Source organism: Sturnus vulgaris, chromosome 2, assembly GCF_052056855.1.
Source record: "Sturnus vulgaris isolate bStuVul1 chromosome 2, bStuVul1.hap1, whole genome shotgun sequence".
Taxonomy (NCBI): Eukaryota; Metazoa; Chordata; class Aves; order Passeriformes; family Sturnidae; genus Sturnus; species Sturnus vulgaris.
Window position 1 is genome coordinate 1249498 of NC_142244.1, and position 22508 is coordinate 1272005.

The window sequence follows — 22508 nt, forward strand, 5'->3', positions numbered from 1 at the left end:
ATTATCAGTTACTTTAGACAAAATCTTGGTTTTTGTTTTGACACCAGAGCCCTTTTCAGTCTTGGTCCTGGTGCCTTTGAGGGAGACCCACTAAGAACATGCCTTAGTTCACGCTTCCCACTTTCTACATCACCCTGAACAAGAGGTGCTCGTTTGTAGCTACAGCACAGGGAAAACAGTAAGTGAGAAAAAATAGAGCCTGTAACGAACTACCAGGGCAAATCTACCCAGGGAGATGCGAGCATCTTCTGTTGTTGGCACAGCCAGTTTTAAGCAGGGAAAGCAGATAGGCAAATGTGCAGCTGATGTCTTCTGAGCCACACCTAACCAAATTAATCTTATTTCTGTGGGGAAAATAATTTCGTCCGGATTTCTCACTTTAAAATGAAATATTTAAACTAGCTGCTCCCTCCTGCATTTGTGTATATTATGGCTTTTCAGAAATTTTGCTCTCAACCTGCCCATCAGCTTATGGTCAGCTCATACCCATCAGTGTATTTCTATTCATAGGGTTAAAACAGCAATGAAAATCTAAACGTTTTGATGCTTGCTTGTGAAATAGCACATTTTTCCTGGTAATAAGCAGCTTTTTTTCAGAGCAAACAACTATATCCCTTCTACATATGATGACGCCAAAGGAATATTTTTCTGCTTAAATCTCTTATCAGGATGTGCATACGTGGACTGAATAAAGGCAGGAATTTGCATGTCAAGTTACTGCTGTGCAGCTGTTGCCCTTTTCATGATGCACATGATAATTTTAAAAACACGAGTTCTTCTGCAAGCACATCAAAGTTCTCTTACAGAAAACGGTCAGTCTTCTCCCTCTGCTATTAAATCAAGCCTACAGGCTCCTCTACCTTGATTTATTTTTTATAAAAATTATCCTCATCTATTATGCTCATATAGATTGCTTCCTTCAAGATGCTTGCTTTTCTGCTTTGAATCATCCATTTGATTGAATTGTAACTAGAGGAGATCAAAATACCTGTTATCAATCAGTCACTTGATTCCCTGAGAGGAATCGCTTGGCAATTCTCACTTCACTGATCTTGTGGTTTCATCCACATTTCCTGTTGTTAGCAGATTTTCATTTCAACTGGGTTTTTTTTTTTGGTTTTTTTTTTTCTTTTTTTGGCTTCCTTATTTTTCCTTTACTTCCTGTATATTGCTGTGAATGTCAGAACGTCTCTTTTTGTGCTCCATTTTTTAACTGGGATGTTGCTGTGATAACACTAGCCTTTAAAAGCTGCCAGTCCTACTTGTCAAAAATAATGCTCTTGTAAGAGCCTTTAGGTGTCAGTCATTGAGTTAGAATTTTTGAGAATTTTTGTTTTTATAAACTTGAGAAAGTGGGTGTATTGGTTGTTCTTGTTTTCTGATGGCTTTTAAAGCAAAACCTGAGTCTCTAAAAGAAAAGGCAACCAGAGAAACAGTGAGATGCATGCCAGCAGACAAAAGTTTAGCTTCAAGTGGTTTTGGCCACATATTCCTAGGAACAAGGTGTTCCCAGTGTGGATTTAGATGGAAATTATGTAGTTGATCCTACCACTTCAAAATCTTTCTATACTTATCTCAAATGCTGTTTTGAGCTTTGTAGCTGCCTGACCTCTTGTGATATCTGAGTAGCTTCCAGTATTTGTTCATTCTCATGTTCTTGGAGATTAAATGAGGGACAGTGAATTACTTAAGTAAAATTGTGTAGGAAACTGATGGTGGATCCACTGCAGCATAGCCTTATCCTCTTACTGTATTATCTTTCATTTTTAGTAAGTTTGACTCAATTTTTTGTGTAAGCCTGTGTCATCAGAGGTGGTTAGTCAGCCCCAAATTCTCTCCATGTGGGAGAAACTGCTGAGATGCATCTATTCATGTGGGGATAAGCTTTGACTAAATATGAGCACTGGGGATACCAAAATCTGTATGACCACATTGACTTTAGCATGATAGATTGGATAAAGGTGCCATGTCTCCCAATTGTCCCTGTTGAAGTCAAATCCTACAGGAGGACTGCTCTAGAGGTGTTCTTTTGTGATTTAATATTCTTGTAAGGATTTTTCAGTGAGACTGGATTGCAAGTGCGTGTTTCTAATCTTTGTAAGCACTAAGGTAAACATCAGTTTTGATTGGTTTGCATAACGTCTTCAACTGTTTGTTTCTCGTTGTGGCTGCAATATGTTGATGGTCACTTTTTGATGCCTTTTATTTGGATAAATTTAGCTAGAAGTCCTTACCACATGGAGTAAGGTTTAGCACACACTAGTTCTTCATAATGCAGTTTTTTTGGGTCATCCAAACTGTGCACTAGGTTTAAATATTGCTCTCCCTCTTTGTCTTTCCATTCCCAGCTGAGTAATAAAAATATTTTGAGTAGAGTTCTATTAAAACTTGTAAGAATTGAGGTTTTCAGCCACTACCCGTGATGCCTGGCATGAACATAAATATGAATAATAAATCACTGAGTTGCAGTGCATGAATTATTGTTAATAAGCACTCTTAGTTTGTTTTTTTTCTTGTAATAGAACTCAGCTTATGGATAACATTTTGCTAAAATGTAGGCGATAGGGGGGTAAACACTTGCAAAATAAATTTTAGTGTTGTCCCTGCAGGATCCTGCTAGTTACTGGGTAGTCTTAAAATTGCCTCTCTTCCTCAAATCACTTAAATCTTTTAAAATAAAAAACCACCGCCCAAATAACATGTCTGTAGCATAAAAAGAGAGACTAGTAACTGTTATTTGGAGGAAAGGGGGGCTAATTTTATCTTATCCCTGTCTAATACTACATTTCATTTATTTCTGCTGGAAGAAAAAAGCAGCAGGTGTCCAGCTCACACCCATCTTTTTGCTTCAAATAATTTGCTCTCTTTAATTTTAATTCAGTAATATATTTTCTCTTTCTGCTCATTACTTTACTTTACTATTATCAGCAGAGTGAGCAGGACACCCAGAGAATGGCAAACAGGATGTAGTGCATCAGTTTGCATGTTTGCTAGTGAGGAAGGGCTCAGAGGAGGGGTCACTCCGTCCTCTTGAGGGTCAAAAAGAAGCAGCCTATCTTTGGTAACAAAAATGGTGTCTACCCACCACAATGCCTGGCTGAGGCTGAAATTCAGACAGAAAGGACACAGAGTCCCTAGGTAGATGCCTACACCAAAACAGGCCTCCTGAAGGCTGAGAGAGCCAACTAAACCAACCTGACATCTCCTGAGAAAGCAATACAGCTAGCTGCAGGCAGCCCATGGGACTCCTGCAATGTGTAGAGGACAGCTTCTTGGTCCAGGTATCAGACAAAACAACCAGAAATGAGTAGTTGCTGGATCTGGTGCTTACCAATGGGGATGAGCTCATTAAAGGAGTTAACATTGGTGGCAGACTGGGCTGTAACAGTCTTGCCCTAATTGAGTTTGTGATTTTTAGGAGCAAAGTCAAGATCCTGAACATTGAAAGGATGAAATTCCAGCTATTTAGGGGGGAGGTAAGATCTCTTGCATAGCTGTCCCTAAGGATAGAGGGGCTGACTAGAGCTGATGTCTCTTTAAGGCCACTTTTCTGAGAGTGAAGGGTTCTCTATCCCAGTGTGTAGGAAATCAGGCAAAGCAGGCTGGAAACTGAGATGAGTGAGCAAGGATCTGACTCTGAAACTGAACAGGAAGGAGGAAATGCAGAGCCAGCATAAGCAGGGATGGGTGGCCTGGGGAGCATACAGGGATATAGTTAGAACTGTAGGGATAGAGTCAGGAAAGCAAAGGCAAAACTGGAACAGGACTTGGCAAGGGATGTGGAGAATAACAAGAAGGGATTCTGTAAATATATAGATCAGAAAAAAAGGCCAAGAAGAGTGCACTCCTCCACTCTTGCCTCTCCCCCAGTAAGGAAAAAGACTGAACTGGTGTGACTTCTATGTAGAAGGCTGTGGTACTCAGTTCTTTTCCTCAGTCTTCTCTGGAAGTCAGACTTTGCTCAAGTCTCTGATCCTCTGAGTGGATGTGAGGAGAATGAAGTCGCTCCCACTATAAATGAAGAGCAGGTTTGGGACCATTTGATGAAGCTGGAAAGCCACAAGTCTATAGAACCTAATGACATACGTCCTTCCAGGATACTGAAGACTGATGTTGCCAAGCTATCCAGCTCTGGGGTTCCCAGCACAGGAAAGAGGAAGGCTTGTTAGAAAGGGTCCAGAAGGGGGCCAAAAGGATGATCAGAGAGATAGAGCATCTCTCTATTTATCAATTATTTATGACACCCCTAAAAATCCATGTCAAGATGCACTGAGTCTTAAGCTACCTGTGCGAGAATCAAAAGTTTTGGAGGGAGAGTAAGGAGGGCAAAAATAAAAACAAAATCAAAAAAACTCCAACCTAGATTAAGCCCCTAGAGGCTTCTTCTTTGCTTGGAATGATTGGTATAATTAAGTTTTGTGTCATTCATTGCTTTATACTTGCTCTGACCTGCTTTGCTGGATCAGGGTATATTTAAGAGATTTCAGCTTATATCCATCTCTAAGCCAGCAGGCTCAGTGGTGAAGTTGAGGATTATTTAAAAAAAGCAGACAACTTGCAGTTCTATATCTTCAAAATGAAATTAAACTTCCAGATTTGAAAAGGACTGCTATTTTTAATTTTTTTTTATTTTTTATGTGGTACAAACCATATTTTTCAAAGTAGTTTGTCACCATATTTAGCAGCTGAGCCTGGGGCCCGAAGTAAATTTACCAATGTGCAGGGATCATTAATGCTGGCTGGAGAGCAGTGCAGCACTTGTTTCTTGGCAAGAAATCATGTAAATAATCAGCAGGGTCCCAGAAGGTCATCCTCCAAGTGTTGCCTAAAAGGCTTTTGCTCTTTTTCTTTCCTCTGTTTGAATTGATCCTGTCCAACAGGGTCTGGCTTTGTACATAAATCCTTGCTTAAGCTTTCAATCTATGCTCTGGCTGCGCTAAGTTGACTCATACTTCTCGGTGTACAAAATTCAAAACATATTCCTAGTTGGACAATGCTGATATTTACTAGAGCTGTGCCCTGAAAAGCTCTGGTCCCTTGCTGCACTGCCCATTGTGTCTGTAACAGCTGGTTCAGGCTCCTGCCTTGCTCTGTGCTGTATTGCTCCACAATGGGAGCTGGCGTGGCTTAGCAGTATAGACATGGCTCAAACTTGTGCCTCTGAATTAGTTGGTCATGGCTGGTAAATTCCACTCTGTTCCCAGTGCCAAGCAAAATGAAGAGCTAGCCCTGGAAGAAATGCATTGCTTGAGCTTGTACTAGATAAACCTTTTGTCCTATGTATTGAAGAATTTTTAAGAAGCTCTTTCCTAGGTTCAGAAACTGAAGTGTGCTGCTAAAATTAATCTATTTGTTGTGATTCCGAACCTTGATATCATGCTGTTAGGGAAAATAACATCTAGGTAACTGGTTCCCCTTTGTTTCAAATGTATCAGATCGATATAATTTGGTGTAGAAGTCATTCTGTGATAAGCGAAGTCCTTTTTCCTTCCCTTTCTTTGCCCTATTAAGAAATCATGTGTTTGGACTTGCCAGTGTCTTACAACCCCGATCCTGCTTTCATCAAGATCAGGATTAAGGTGCCTCCTGAAGAGTTTTCAAGTATGTTGAAGAAATAAGCAGTGCTTGGATCTCTGTTCCTTTGTCAATTTTACTGAAACAGAGAGAACTGTTTTGAATTTGATCAAAAGTGAATTAATAGAAGATGTGGTTATAGATATGGTTGTCAAGTAAGCAAAAAATCTGTACACTGAGAATCTTTTGAATATTTGATTTCAGATTAATGTGCTAAACTTCCCCTTTCAGTTGACTGAAGAACTTTACAGTATGGGGAGGAGGCAGAGCTGTCTGTAATTTTTTAGTTGACTGGTTTTTGAAGAAAAGTGAAAATTCTCTGAGATCACCCGTATCTTTTGAATTTTTGGATCTGTAAAGTTTTAATGGATGACAAGTAAACATGAAATTTATTAGATCACGTCATTCTATAACTTGTGTTCCTCAGCTTGGGATGATGAAATGAGGTGAATGCATTTAGGTTATTGCAAAATATTTTTTTGCACTTCAAAAAGCAGTATTTAAAATAAAATCCTGTAACTTAAAGTACTGTATCCCTTCTGGACATTCTGGTTTTTAACTCTGAATCCAGCCAGAGACACATAGGTGCAGCAATGTGTAAACAAAATTGTTTTTGACTTTGATCAGAGTAGGCTTTCACAGGACAAAGAAGTGTTTGACCTAATAACACTAATCCAAGCCTCCTTTATTTGGGACATAATGTGGCAACTTTCATATCCACTCGGACAGGTACTCTTATTCCAAGGTCACATCACAAAGGTGTATGCAGAAGAAACTATGTGTTGTTCAATTTATCCATGTCAGGAGGACAGAAAGGGGAACTGACCCTGCTAGATCTTGATCCAGTTGTGCTTTCACAGCCAGGTACTGCTGTTGGGGTAATGATACCCCTGTGCTCCTGGGTTAATGGATGTCAGCGTGATTCTTCTCTAACTGGCCTCAAATGCTTTTTTCAAGACTTGTTCAACAGCCATTCAGGATGTGAACTGTAGAGTGAGTGCTTTGCCTTGCATGAATCCCTGATTTTTCTGAATACTTCAGCTTCTTCTTCCTCTGCTTTAATGAAAATAGATGTTAATGTATATGGTGGTTGCAAAAGCTCATTGCTCTTACACGTAAAATTTAAAGAGCCACATGAGTATTGAGCAGTGACAATGCTGTGGACTGTGATGGAAGCTGAGAAAACCGATGCTGAGGATCCTAGGTTAAAAAAAACCAAACAGCTAACCAACAAAAAACCTTGTAGATATGTATATCTAGATATCTGCTACATCATTTGTGGCATTAAGAAAACCGACAAAAAAGTATAGAAATGTTGTGGGATTTCTCTTTAAACACTTTGAAGTTACACTGTACACTTCTTCCAGCGTTCATAAACTTGGTTCCATAACCACTAATTGTAATTGTAGGTTGTACATGGAACTAGTTTCAAAATTATCAAGAAACCCACCAAAATAGTTAAATGTCACCTCTGACATGAAAATGGGAAACATTTTATTAATATGGAGACACTTTGCTTCCCAGCATTTCTTATTGAGAAATAGCTGTCTTCAGGGAGCAGGGGCATAGGAATTGGGAGTACTTCTGGTATTTGTCTGTTCTTTAAGTTCACTGCTTTTTTTTTGTGTGTGCATCCTTTTTATCTATATGAATGAAAGATGCAGTTCTTGTTCAGGTCCAGAATGGTGTCCTTCTGTTATGTTAACAAATGGCAGCCTGATGGAGTAATAAATAATTTATGAATTTGGGATATTGATTTTTCTTCAGTGCTTATAGGAAATTATACGCTTGTGGCTTCAAGAAATAATTGGTCCAATTTAATCGCATAAAAATTGTAGTCCTTTTTAATTCTTTTCAAATGGAAATTTAATGACCGCTGGGTGTGTTACAGAACAGAAAAGAGGATGTCTGCTTGGACTGAAGGAATAGAAGGACCAGAAACAGCAGGTTTTACAGGTCTAATAAAAAACTTATCGCTATGGCAGTGGTTTTGAATGAAGGCTAATGGACACTTGTCTGATCACAAATTGGCCTTTTCACAAGGAAATATTGTGAATTATAATAAAGACACTTAGTATCACAAGGCAGATTAGAGGTACAGAGGCCTAGCATATTAGGAAAAAAATTTCATTTGTAAAACATCATTGAATAGATGGCAGATTTTGTTTTCATGCAAAATACATTTTCTGGTGTACTGCTCTTTTGTGTAAGCTCTGTAGCTGGGAGCAGGGGTAAAAACCAAAGAGGGAGAAGGAAGTGATTTCAGCAACTTCACAGAAAGTAAGTCTGAATTTATCTTTTTTTTTAGGGGGAGGGGAAAATACCCTGTTACTTAGTCAGGAAGTTCCTGACTGTTTCTAATTAAAATATAAGTAGCTTGTAAAACATACCTCCCTGAATATTCAAGTTTGAAAGAACATTGACCAGCTTCTTCAGTATATAAAAATAAATCGTGAGGCAGTTCTGTAGTCCTTGCTTAAAAAGTCAAGAATACTCATCTGCAAGCAGGCTTTAGTGAAATCACATAGTACTCTGTCTTTTTACCATTCTAAGGTGTTAGGTTTTTTTAAATGAAAGCCACCAGGAAATGGACCTTTATAAAACAGATATACTAGAACAAAGTTTCTAACTGCTCTGGAGCAATAATTAACTTCCACCTTCACATCATAAATGTAAAAGTATAAGTATGGCCTGATGAGGCTCAAACTTATAAATTTTTTTGAGTAAAAAAGGGAAAATCAAACTCTTATTTCTGTCTGCAAGAGAGTATCACAAGCTGGATATAAAGCTTATGTAGTTTAATCCATTCTGCCCATCAATAGCAGGAACAAAGCAAACAGGCACTACTGAAAAATGGAGAAGCTGCCAATAATTTCAGCACTAATAATGAGATGGTATTAATAATAACTCATCCTGGTGACCCCTGTAATGCTTATTGTAGGCTTAATGTGGCATGTGAAATGGTAAACTGATGGCTGGCATTAGCTGGAGGCTGAGAGTTGCAGAGCATCTCAACATTTTTCCAGAGGAAGAAACCAGATTCAGGAACCATGACACAGGTAAACAAGCCAAATATCTTTACAGTCGTGTTTTCTACCAGCAGCCTGGGCACTGAAACCATACTACCAGGGTTTCAATCCAGTCTGCTGCCTGCTGGGAGGGGACAGCTGTATGTGCATAGCTACACTATTTTAAGGGTGTAGTCTGCTAAGGGGATGTACCAGATGTGAGTATTTTCTATATACCATGTCTTCTGAGAAATGTGGAACTTCTGGTGTCCTTTGGATAGCTTACTCATGGCAGATTACAGGAGAAACTCTACCATGAGGATGGTGAGGCACACTGGAACAGGCTATACAGGGAAGCAGTGGATGACCATTCCTGGAAGTATTCATGGCCAGCTTAGATGGGGCTCTGGTGTAGTGGAAGGAGTCCCTGCCTATGGCAGAGGAATTGGAACTATATGATATTTAAGTTCCTTTCAAACCCAAAAATATTCTTTGCTTTGTGGTGAATTTGGCCTTAAATAAACATAGTGATGGTGTGCAGACATTGCAAGACCAATGCTAATAGTTGGTGGTTCATTTTAGGTGGCTGAAGTGAAGGGATTTTTCTTCTTCCTGAGACTCTGCAGTGTTCTTCACTCATAGCTGGCCAACACAGAGAAGCTAAAACTAAGCTTGGGTTTTCTGTTCAAAGCATGACATTGCTGCTGTTGTTGTATCAGGAATGTACTGTGGTGGTTTTACTAGATATAATGCCCTGTTTCTAAATGTGATTTTTGAATCTGCAGGTTTCTAGTTCTGAGCATTGATAATGGCTGGATAAGAACAGTCCTCCTGACTGTTTTATTAAAAACTCACAGTAGCTATTATTAAAAATTCTGTAAATACAGTATTCTGTAAATATAGTATTCAAAACATCAGCATACTTTATGACCACCAAATGTTTACTTTATGACTGTGGTAATAATAATGTTATTAAATATAACATTGAGTCTTTATTCTGTTTTGATGCACAGACATATGCAAATAACTTACATTAGCATACTTATGAGTGAAATTTAAATAGCAAGTTTATTAATAAATCCTTGCATAGTGTTCAGACTGAAAATATTAGTTCCCTCTACCCATTTATTTGGGCAGCTAATGGTTTTTCCCCCCTAGTTGTCAATTCTGAATTGATGACAGAACAAACAGGATATGGCTGCAGAATGCCTAAAGCTACACTTTGTTGATAAATTGACGGTTCAGATCCATTTTGGGTAGGGAAGTTAGCAGTGGCCAAAGCTCACATTGAAAGATGCCTTACTGGTCTGTGTGAAATAAGATCCTAATAGGCCCTGCAGCACAGACACTTGGGGAGGGACGGAGGCAGAGGGAAGCTCACGAGCATGCTGTGTTTTACTTTCTCTCTAAATATCTTCTGGAAGATGGCCTTGCTTTCATACACAGGCAAGGTTCATGATGGCAGGTCTTGTGGCAGCATGTGATGTGTAATACAGGCTGCAGCGCAGTGGGAGTGTGAAGCTTGTATTATTTGGCAGTGTGCTGCCTGTGAGAAGGAAAAGAAGTAATTTGTTTAGGTACAGAGGCAGAAGCATCTTTGTAATCTTCAACTGCACTGAGTCTGAGGAAAGCATCCTTTTCCTCTGCAGACAACAGACTGGGGCCCAGCTGTTGGGGTTCCAGCAAAAAGTACAGGTGGTGCAGGCTGGGAGACAGCTGGGAGCATGGAGTTGGGACTGTTCTTACTGCAGGGCACCTCTGGCTGCCAATGCCAGCTGTGTGCCAGGGATGGAATGGAGCAGGAGAGCTCAGGGACAGTGGTGCTGGGTGACTTGTGGTAGAGAAGAAACAGGGAACTGAAGAGAGCTGAGTCAGAGCTCAAGCATCTGGACAACCTTCATTCTTCAGTGTCCTTTTGTCTTTGCCCTTTTTAAATATAGATGCTTTGGAGTTTTGAAAATGCTCTCTATAATGTTTAAGGTTATAAGGGGAACATTATCACAGATCTTCTAAATGTGCTGTGAAATTCTCAAGTTGTTGAAGCCCCAGCTGAGGCCCTGCATTAGCAAAACCCTTATAGCTCAGATTCTGTTTGATAAAGCTCTTGCAAATACAATTCTCTAACACCAATGGTGCTGGAGAATACTTGCATATGCTTTGTTTGTACAACCTCTAAATTCCATAACAATACAGATACCCGGCATATCGCCTGATAACTCTCATTCCAAGCTGGTCTGTTTCTTTGCTTGAGAGTAGGGATCCCACACCCTGGAGAGAAAGCAGTTTACTGTTCAACTAGAAAAAATTATTTTCTTGGAGGCAGCATTGATCTCCTGGACTGTTATGTTATCTGTCACTGTCTCATCACAGAAAATCTGTTGCTTGTATAGCAGGCCCTGACTGAGTCCCTTCTAAAAAGATAGGATGTTATTTCTGTGTGCAGAAGAGGGTTTGGAACAACAGGGGTCTGCATGTGGTATATTGCTGATTAAACTTTGTTGAAAAAGACAAGTCTGCTTAGCCTAACTAGGAGGTAGAGGAAACAAACAGCCAAAAGGCATTGAGTTTTTTCATTGCATAATTGGACCTGATTTGATTCAAAAACAATGGTGCACAGCTATGAATTAAGCAATATGTTACGGCCTTGAGCTACTTCTACTGATGTTCTGATCAGAAAGTTGAGAAATACAATTAATCCTCACCCCAGCTGTCTGTGGAGCAGCTAACAAAAAATTAGCTAACAGTTTCTTACCTAAAACCAAAGTGAGAATCCATGTGACAGATGCACTAAAAAAGGTCTGCTGTTCCTGTACCTGCCAATTTTTGCTCCATCAGTCTGGAGAGTACCCAGGCTCCCTACACAGACCCATGCTGTGGTTTGTTTGGGAGAATGTCCAACAGGAACTGGACTTCAATGATCTTTGTGGGTCTCTTCCAGCTCAGGAAATTCTGTGATTGTGTTTTCTTCCTGCTCTTTCACTTGTCATCTTTGTCCTAAATTTCCTGACGTGACCTTACTTTTAAATATTTGAGTGAGTTTAGCTCACACAGGATGACATTACCCAGAAAATATAGCTGGTTATCAAGATCCCAGAGCATATGTGCTTCCTGGCAGTTGACTGGTTGGTACTTCATGGATATCAAATAGGAGAGGGGAAGGAGAAATGACAGTTTGCAGTTTGCTTCTAGGGGTGAAAGACATTATGAAGAAGCTGAGCAAAATCAAGTTTGGGGAATTTGATGGATGTTTGAGAAAAGTGCTGGCAAACAGATGGGCTAACAGCAATAAATAACGAACGAGGTGTGCGAACGAGGCAAAAAGAAGTGGGAATGGGAGTACTGACCACAAGGATGAGTGTGGACTAGAAAAAACAGTGCACTGTCATCCCAGTGATCCCGAGTCAGTCTCATCCCAGGCTGAGATATAGATATTCCATGTTTTTTTTTTTTTTCCTCTATAATGAGCTCTGCCAAGAAGACCTTGCATTTGAAAAGTCCGATTATTTTTTTTTTTAATAAGAGTCTGAGTCAGGAAAATCAACATGGTAAAACTGGAACCTTTGTGTAAGACAAAACAAGCCTTTAAAAGGGATTGTGAGTAATCCTTCCCTGTGTTACTTCATGGGAGGGAAGTGCTTTCAGGCTCTGTCTCATTCAGCTCTCCTGCCAGGTGAATTTCAAGCGGTGTTGGCCAGCCGTGCCTGCCTCAGGGTCAATGGGAGGACATCCTGTGGGGCTGCTCTTATCCTCTATCTTGCTGCAGGCTGTGCCGATTTCGGTCCGCCGTGGGATAACCCGGGCGGGAAGGGCCCCGCCGGCAGCGCTCGCCCAGCCCCGTGGCCGGGGCAGCGCTGCCGTGAGGCCCAGGAGCCTGGAAAAGCAGACGGAGCCTGCATGGCCTCACCGCGCGCCAGCACTTCCCTGTCCCCGCTGGGGAAAGCGAGTGCGGGTGTCCCTGCCCCGGGAAGAGCGCAGGGTGTGCGTGAGGAGCACAGCGGGCTCGGGGAGTGCAGCCGCCCCGGGCAGGCAGCGCTGGCCCCGCGGAGCCAGGGCAGCGACGGCGACGCCGCTCCGCTCCCACACGGGCTGGAGGCGCTTCCCGCAGATATACATGCGGGCGGGCCGGTTAGCTCAGTTGGTTAGAGCGTGGTGCTAATAACGCCAAGGTCGCGGGTTCGATCCCCGTACGGGCCAGCGTTTTTGCCTGTGTCGCTGCCCATCCCGGCTTACCTCCGCTCCAATCGGGCACCCCCTGATTGGAGGGGTGGGGAGGGAAACAGAAACAGCCGGGAAGCTGCGAGGAAAAAAAATAACGCGTGTAGGAAATGCAGGGAGGGACGTTTTTAAATCTTTCCGTAGCCCGTCACCAAAGTATCCCTTGTTTTGTCCCAGATCGCTTTGTTCAAGCGTTTCTGTTATTTAGCATTAGGGCAGAAGAAAGCGCGCAGGAATTCAGACGGTCTCCCCATTCCAGAGAATAACCCAGGGAACTAAAACGTTGGGTCTTTAGCTCACTGTATTAATGTGATTCTTCGATAGCTCTCTGTCAGGGGCTGGAAGACACTAAAGAGAGTGAGGTTTTATTGTTTTTCTTCCTTTGAAGCAGGAAGAAAAGCGGATCTCCCTTGGTAGATCCCTGATTTTATGTAGAATGTTCTGAACTCCATATTGAAACTATCCAAATTTGACAGTCACACTGTAATGTGAGGCTTAACTTTTATGGGTGTGCTATTTATTCAAGAAAATATTCCTGGTGAAAGGGAAATGTTGTAATGGAGCCCGACATCTGCAGGAGTGGCCAGGATGGACCTTTGCCAGCTCAACCTGCCTCGGGAGATTTTCTCTCTAAGAAACTTCTTAGAAGCTCAAGACATATTATTTTTGTCCTATCTGCCTCTGAACTGAAATGAGACTTTTCCAGAGGATTGGGAACTTTCTGGTGTAAATGTTTTCATTGTAGAAACTGCTGATTTTGTTATTAGAACTTCATACATGCAAGTCACAGCTTCTTTGGGAAAATGCTTTGGGGTAACAGCATTCTGTTGACTTCTTTTACAAATCTGCTAACATGTCCCTTTATTATTCAGGCCCATTGCTTACATCTTCTTCCAACTGCAGGGGCTGATTCAAAATAAGATATAATAATAATAGTGATAATAAAGTGGGTGGTACTTCATGCCAAAATCAGAGTTCTGACATTACTTGTTCCCCACAATGTCACCAAGGTACCATAAGGACACATTACAAGTGTCACTCCAAAGTCACAGAGTAACTTGTAAATCATAAAGATGAATATTCATGTTATCTAGCATCCAAACTGCTGTCATGGCTCCATCAGATGTCACAGGAAAGTAATATGATTCTGGTTTGATGACCTTCTGTCTTGCCACTCCACTCAGTGATCTTCCTCAGTTCCTTTGGGTCTAGTTATAGTGGCCAGGACTTGACTGTGTATAATGACATCCGTTTTAAATTAACTGAAAGGAGAAAAAACACGGTGTTCTGCTCCAGGAAAAAAAAATCTGGGAATACTATTGCTTTGTTTTATGTTACCCGCATTAGGAATCATATTTTTATTACAGCTATATTGCTGTATTGCAAAGTCCTCACTATAAAACCAAGGTAATGCAATGGCTCCTTGGCCACTTTGTCAGTTTGGTTTGAATTGCTTATATTCTGTGTGGTTCTTTGCCAGCCAGGACTGCATGGGCATATTTTCCCTAAATTTAGTTTCAGCAGATGGTTGTCAGATTGTGAGGGTCAGCCATTGTCCCTAGGAGAGTCATTCCAGAGCCTGTTGTTCAACCTCAAACCTAGTTGGAGAATAAAAAGAGGTTAAACAAACAAACCTATATAGTGGAATAATGTTCTCATAAGGATGGCCCAGGAATTTCCATTCTGATGCTCTGCAGTGGCAGATGCTGGGGCATATTCTGGGGTTCAGTGTTTCGTTTAACCTGTAACTGGATTGCACATCAAGGCCAAAATGGGTCTCAGTTGCTGTGTGCTTAAAAAGTGTGGGGTGAAGCACACCTCCTCTGTCCACAGTAGGCATTGATGGGAAGGATGAAGCTCTTGTTGCCTATGACAATGCTGAGGAGGAACCTTCTGATCAGTCCAGTCAAACCTCTTCAGTCACTGTTTCTGATTATAAGCTATTGTGATCTAGAGTTACACAGACCAAGTCAGCTAATTAGTTTCATTTTCTTCACTATGATATCTACATTTGTCTTTGCGTGAAATACTGCTAAGAGGGCTCTTAACTCCAAATATTTGAAGGTAGGCAGAAAGTGGATTCACACAGCATTCAATTCAGTAGATAAGTATTCGTTCACTCAGTGATGTTCTGAAGCATTTTCTTTTCCAGTCACATCACAAGGTTAGTTTTATAATTTCTTAGATATTCTAACAATAAACACAATATAAGTGTTTTGCCATTGGGATGCTTTATTCATTCAGCTTTCTTTTGAGGGTTTTAATTATAGTGAGAATCTGAGCAGCAAGGATTGATTGGTTATATCAATACAGCAATGCACAGATGCAATCCAGAAACATCATTTTTGAAATCAAGGGCAGGATGTGGTGGAAGGAGTTGCTCTTTAGATTGATTTGTGTGCAACAAAGTTGTAAGTATTAATGCTATTATAGGTGAAGCTTAACCTTTGCTTAAAACTGGGGAGCGTAGTGTTTACTTTCCACATGTTAAGGAAAAAAAAAAAGGCATCTCAATAAAAAAGCCTGATCCTGTCCTGAGCCCAGACAAAGGTTCTCATTTAGTGTGGTTATGAGCAGAGATGCAGGTGGGAGGGGGATGAGGAAGTGCCATAGAAACAGGCATGGGAAGGAGCCAGCAGCCAAGAATGTGGCTGAATGGGCACAGGCAGCCCAGTGCTGTGAGCCCAGGATCTGGCTAAAAGCAACAAGGAGCTGTAAGGAAAAGGCCAACAACCAAGCCCCTGTTTGGGTCCTCGAGTGTCTCAGAAACAAGGATTATTCAAGAAAGGGGGCAGCATGGCAGGGACACTGGCTTCCAGTTTCTCTGCTATTCAAATAATAAGGATCCTGATCTTTTATCTTGCAGTTCACATCAAAACAGAGTAACTGTATTTTCTGCTGAAGCTGGAGAAACATCTTAAAATTTGTATTTCTTAGAAAGTAATTGCTAAAATGAAACATAAGCAAATCTGAGTCACATGTTAAAACTTGAGAAAGTGTGAAGGACTGGACTTAAACAAGAATCAAATATTTGCTCTTGACATAGTCTGTAAAAGGATTAAGTAACTTTGTAAACAAAGTAGGTAGCAATTTCTGCCACAGGTTTGAACTAATGTATGCCTGAGGAGTTACTAAATTTAAATAGCTGAACAGTCGTTTTTCACTGTGTAAGAATTCACCATTAATGCCCATAGTACAGCAGTGCCATGTGGAGGGCACCAAATTCTCACTTTAACCTGTGCCATATAGAAACAGGTGAAAGATAACTGTGAACATATCTGGCTTCAGGTGTGTGCTTGTACTTGTTTTAAAAAGAATAAGTAAACTTCTCTTACTAGATTAGCAGGAGCAGCTACAGCTGCACACCAGTGGTGTGTGGTGAGGGGCAAGTGTGTTCAGTTTAATCAGTATCTAGTCACTGTTTCATAGGGGAAGTAAGCTGGAGATAAACTCTGAAAGAGTATTGCCAAAGGTTATGTTAAAAGAAAGCATGTTGAAGTCTGGGTATGAATTTTCTTTTTTTTTTTCAGATGAAGAGGAATAGAGTTTTTAAAGACAAATAACATGGATGTATTTTGCTATGTCGTTTTTGTCGTTAACAGTGTGAGGAACAATGAAGAGCAATGGGAGAAATCTGCAGTTTGATATGTTCAGGCTTGAGTGGAAGAACTGTTCTGCTTCAGGGGGTACAGAAAATGATGGGCCCCTAATATTTGGTAGGCTCATTATGCTGAACTGGCAGTGTAGTTGTTATACTTTCTATCTGAGACTAACTGAATCACAGCTGGCTGATACCCATCACAACTTTTAGAAGTAAATCGTCTGATTTTTTATTAAATGGTTGAAATGCTACATGGGATGCAGACTAAAGCACTTATCTACCTAATGCTTTCAGGGGCAGAAATTCTGACTTTTTCTGGGCTTAAACCTAAACCAGAGAGGGCAAGACAAAGCTGAAGATAAAATCTCAAGGTCCTGACATCAACTGTGCCTGGTGGTAACCAGTAGCTCATACTCTTTCCTTGTACACACTCTTTTAACACAATCTTGAAAGCAGAGAGCAAGAGGGCAAAGCAGGACAGCAGGTCTCTGGTATGTCACTCCACATACCTGACAAACCCTTGTGGCACTTTTCACAGAAAGCTGCTCTGGCACTGAGCTACATGGCTGCAACTCATGCTGTTGTGGTGTGGGACAACTGCCAAGGTGGATTAGTTTTAAGAAATGAGCCTCTGATGAACGCTTGAAACGATGCTTACCAAAAAAAAGCCCTTTGGCACAGTTTCTGTCACTTGGACTGTATTGCTGAGAACTTGTTCAGTCTGCAAAGAACTGCAGGGGATTCCGTGAGGGTCCAAAATCTGGCATAAGAAAGGACGTTCGAGTTTCTGTGGCTTTTCTCTTCAGCCACAGAATATTCAAATATCTGGCTGGTCCAAAGTAAAAAAAGTCAGGTGTCTATGTCATCTTCTCAGTTGTGCTTGAAACCTACTTTCTTTTTGGCTAGAGCTGGCTTTGAATTTCTTGTGTTGGCTTAGTGAAGACTTCACGTGAAGCCTGGATGGAAGAAAATATGGTTCAAGAAGCAATTTATTTGAGGCATAGAGGAAAGCATAGATAATTGTCACACTCCCAATGAAGTTTCTCTAGCTTCTTCATATCTGGTATTATGATTTTCAGTAAGAACAGCTTTTTGGTGGCGAACTCTTTGCTCTCAAATTATTAAAACTGTTTTTAAGAAGAAAATCTTCCTGCCTTCCCCTTAAGAATGTCTTTTATGGTTTTACCCTTATATATGGAATTTGAAAAACTGAATAAAATGAAACAAATACAATTGCGTATGTTGCAACAAAATATTTAATTTCAGCAAAACCAAGGCAGTGGGGACCATCATCTAACTGAGAATTAATTAAAATGCAGATGAATATACAGGTTCTCAATTCTGCTTTTGACTTCATGCCTAGGCCCTCAATTCTTTTTTCAGTCTTTACCCATCTGTACAGAAAGAGAAAACGCCTATCCTAAATAAGAAACATTCTTGAAAATCGACAGAGATATGCTTCAAAATCTATTTCTTTAAAAGTAAAGGTGGTTACATTACTGTATTCTAACTGTATAACAGCAACCTATCGGGCTCATCTACTCACCTTCTAATATTCACCAGTAAAGAAAGTAACTCATCTGGTGATGAGTTAAAAAAATTAGTCATTAGAATCTGTTCAAAGTATGAATTTATTTCTGATAGACCAAAAGCATGTAGAGATTTCCTTGGGGTTATAGGGCTTTAAAAGTGGCGACTTCTGCCTAATATTAGTTTTAATGAGGAAATTGGATTTTCTCATTTCATGTGTATATACTTTAGTTCTTCTCCAGCTTTGTTCTCTAACGGATAGGTTTGCATCAACTCTGCCAGAAATGTAAAGGGTAAGTTTTCTTTTAAGCAGCTGAGGCTCTAAGCAACTGATGTTGAGACAGCAGATACAGAATATGTTTTTGTTGTATTTTGGTGGATATACTGACAAGGGTCTTCTTTCAAGAGCACTTTGGAAAGTAATTTCTTTTTAGAGAATGAATGTGAGGTGCAGTAACTCTGGCATTTTGTGTGTAACAAGGACAAGAAAGAGATTTCACTGCCTGTATTTACCTTCTCATCTTATTTTGTCTCCTTTTAGATAGTTACTCTGAGAGCAAGCAGCTGAAGGCAGGCTGACTGGTTTGAAGTTTAATTTTTTTAATGAGGAAAAAGTGACTCTGCAGAGATGAATAACTAGAAAACCCCAACTGATTGTTCTCTTCAGATCTTGGATTATGTTCCTAGTTCACATGATGCATATATTTTCCCTCATGCCACCCTGCTAACATCACCTGTTCCTAAAAAGCAAAATTATACTGTTGTGTAAATCACAGATGCAAATTATTCTCCAGTTATTTCTTGTCATACCTAGCAATCTTGTTAATGCTAGATGCTGGACAGAATCCATTTTACTCTTTGACAAATGTTATGAGGCTGCAAGGGAAAAAATGGAACCTGAATTTTGTCAGATGTCTGGTGAGGGCCCATACAAAATACAAGGATGGGCTTTGTAGAATGAGATTTACGTTTCTTCTGGGCCAGTTCTGTGTCCTGGCTACAGCTGACCTTTTGTTTCCCCCTTCACAATCAAAGGCAAAACTGATTGTAGATTTAGGTCGTTGATTGCCAGCTGGTAAAAAAAATTTGAGGAAAATATCATATTATAGTGATCATTAAGGAAGGGAAGGTCAGTAGGGGGTGGTGGGAGCCCAGAATAGAATCAACTATTCTTACAGTTCCTTCACTCACTGCAGATAAAACTCTGGCTGTACCTTAGCTCATCTAAGTGGGAGCATGATGGAAAATAGTTCTCATCAGTTTCTGATTTGGGGTGGAGGCAGTGGTGTCTTACATGGACAGAGAGATCAGCCAGAAGCCTCATGGCCTTTTCATTCTCCTTTCCAGTGTTGTATAATGGTCTCCAACACTTGAGTTGTACCAAAAGAGTCATAAAAGCTCAGAAATGTATAAACCCAGGAAAGCTCAGAAGAGGAAAGGTTTAAAATTCTGTTAAGACACAACTCCTGAGACTCCCATAAAAATTATCATGTCATTAATTTTCTACAGGTGATATCCCAGCCTCTTGCAGCTACCTAATGGAGTTTGCTTCTCAGTTTTCTGGAGAGAAAATTCTGTCCAAGGCTTCATGCTCTAAATTCTCTTTGAAATCACAACGCCAACAAGAAGGACCTTGACACGTGAAAAAATAAGAATACATATATTTCAGTCAGTGGAAATGCACATCTTCATTTGCAATAGAGAATTGTTCTGATTTCGCTGTGTTAACTATGGATATTTGGGGGTTTTTCCTGTCCTGAGTTGGAGCAAATTGTTTATTTTAAAAAGAATTACACACGAACCCCAGATTTGGGTCAGGCCAATCTGTTTTGACTTGAACTCTCTTAAAAGATAAATGGAAATTTCTAGTACAAAATCACCCTGTCCAAATTTCTAAACCATTGATATACTTTTGTGGTTTAACCATGACAATGTCCTGAATGTGAGATGAAAATTTTATTTACACTAGGAACTAGTTTCAATGAGAGAACATTTTCAAAACCTTATTTTTTTGATTGAGATACTGCTGGTTGGTTAAATTCTCAGCATCATGTAATTTTTGAATGAAAGAATGTCTCTGTCCTTTAGATTAATGGTATTTACAAAATTGTGAGATGTCTAAATACTGTAACGCTTCTGAGCTATATCTAGGTGTTGATGAAAACAGCTCTACTCTGCAGCAAGAAGTGTTTTTCATCACCTCTAAAATGACTTTGTCTTAGAAGTATTGACTTCCAGTCTAATCACTTTAGAATGGTCTTCAACTGCACTTGAATTATCTGCACATTTCACAATTGCTTAGTCTCTTCCTATGTTCTCACAGAGATTTTATCATAATTATTTCTCTTATTTTTATGATTTTGAAACACTTGATCTTCCATAGCTTGCACTAATGTTCTCTGTCAGTCTGAAACACAGGAATCTGGAACCCCCAAATGATGCTTGTCCTCTCTGTTTGCAGTTGCTTTAGGATGTGCATAGTTCCTTTTCCAGTGTGGGCACTGTCACAGGTACCCTTCCTGGCAGCTCTAGGTGTGCACATTTGATAGCTGAAATCCTGCTCTGATCGACTCTGATCTCTCCAACCTATTAGGCAAGTCTGCTAGGTTCTAGTTTTAATTTGTAAGTCCTTTCCTGACACTGAGATCTAGGTTAGTGGTGTCAAACTTCATTTGGTGACTTAAGTAGGCACCAGTGGCCATGAGCTACAGTATTGCCGAAAATTAAACTTAGCACCCCACACTAAAGTGGTCAGTGTATCTGTCACACTGTGAGACAATTGCCCCTGTTTTCTTTTGTAATTACTGTATATAATTAGATATGACATCAAAGCTCTCTTGATCTCTAGCTATTCAATTTCAATCACAAGGAGACTCAAAAATGGTACATCTCTTTTGGGCCCCCAGTGCAAGTGAAAGTACCCTCCTGGAAGTTCAAAGGACAAAATATTTTACTCCCAGATTCCCCAACAAGTGAGAGTCTACACTGTGTGCTGTACGGGTACTCCTTGCTTTACAGCACCTTTAACATAACTTTAATTAAAAGTACATATAAATTAGAAATGCCTCTAATTCCAATTAGAGGTTGGAATATGTGAGTGAGTGAGCAGTTACGGTTTATATTCCCATTGTTTCTTCCTTTAATACTTAGATCTGGAAACTCTGTGGTACAATGCGCCAATTTTTCTACTGTCTCCTAAACACATGAATATTCAGCCCAAGATTGTCTGCTACATGTCTGATGCTTCTCCTAACATGTTTCCTTTGGGGCTTTTTATGCTTCTGAACTCAGATCAGCCTAGGCTCCTGGGATTTAATTTCTCCTTATGAATTTTTACTTGAGCACTTTACACTCCTATTGCCTCGTCCTACCAATTCACACCTTAAACCTAGGCTTTCTTGTGTACACTATAATCCTTTACTGTAAAATATACTTTGTGTTGTAAAGATAAATACTTATTTGAATGCCAAAATGTTAACTTTGAATTCTTTGTATTAAACATTTAAATTCTGATATTGACTCTGTCCAGCTATGCAGGCTTTGTAGCTGCTACTTCTGTGCAGATCAACTGTTTTCTATCTTCTTTTCTTCCATGTTGAAATGTGTTGCAACTGTTCTGTTTCATTGAAGTGTATCACATACTGAGGGCAGGTTCAAACCTGAGGGACTATGAAGTGAAAAGTCTCATATTATCAGTCTCCTTAGGCTGCTGTGTGTTTTGTCTGGGGCTGGTTTGCAGTTCTTTCCATCTGACACCAATTCTCAAAGGCTTTATGCTAGGAATAGCAGAAGAGAGAATTATTTTCTATTTATAACATCTGAAGAAGGGGAAAAACATTTACATCTGTGAAGGTTTTAGAAATTTCTCATGCGTTGTAGGTGTAGTTCAAATTATAATGCTGCCTATATATTCTAACACAAAATTCAAAAAAGAGTACTTTCTTCCAGACTGGACTCTTTTTTTCCTCAAAGCAAGAGAACAGCTATTACAGAGGACTGAATTTGTAATGTTCATCTTCCTTATATAAGTAATTTTTCAAAGAATAGAATATTAATGGGACATCAGAAGATCACTGTTTAGGTGGGGAGGAAGAAGGGAAGCAAATCTGAGAAATTTCAGTTTTCTGCTCCAAATGTTAGTGCAACTCTGCATTACAATTCAGCACACACCATTCACACCTAAAAGCCTCTGTTCTGAGGTTCTACAGTTTTCATCAAATGCCTAGACAGCATCATAACCCTCTGCAAGCTTGCACTGAATAGGCTGGCAATGGTCCAAATGCTGGCAAAAGCACTTGCACAAACACAAAATGTTAGCTTTTTCTTCTCTTTATTTTCTGCCAGACACAATTCAGCAGCATTCCAGATGACATGCCTTCTGTTAAGTAAGGGGAAGGGGGTGATGAATGCCTTCAGAAGGGAAATGGTGATGCTGTGGCACCGGTTAAGCATGGTCTTCTTCTCTGGTTGGTTCCAGCCCAAGCTAGTTCTGCTTAGCTGCCTGATTTGAATGATCAATGATCAAGCGCATCCTGTTTGCTCAGCCTCAAGGACTTTTAAGATTAACCCAAAATTATTCC

The 22508-nt window shown here is 40.2% G+C and overlaps 1 long non-coding RNA gene and 1 other non-coding gene across 2 annotated transcripts in view; both read left to right on the top strand.

Moving 5' to 3' along the window:
• LOC148224594 (uncharacterized) overlaps positions 1 to 22508 on the top strand; it is a 118993-nt gene that overhangs the window by 18400 nt on the left and 78085 nt on the right. The gene's annotated exons all lie outside the window — the stretch shown is intronic.
• On the top strand, positions 12703 to 12776 carry TRNAI-AAU (transfer RNA isoleucine (anticodon AAU)). Its single transcript has one exon. It is a non-coding gene; the product is annotated as a tRNA-Ile (tRNA).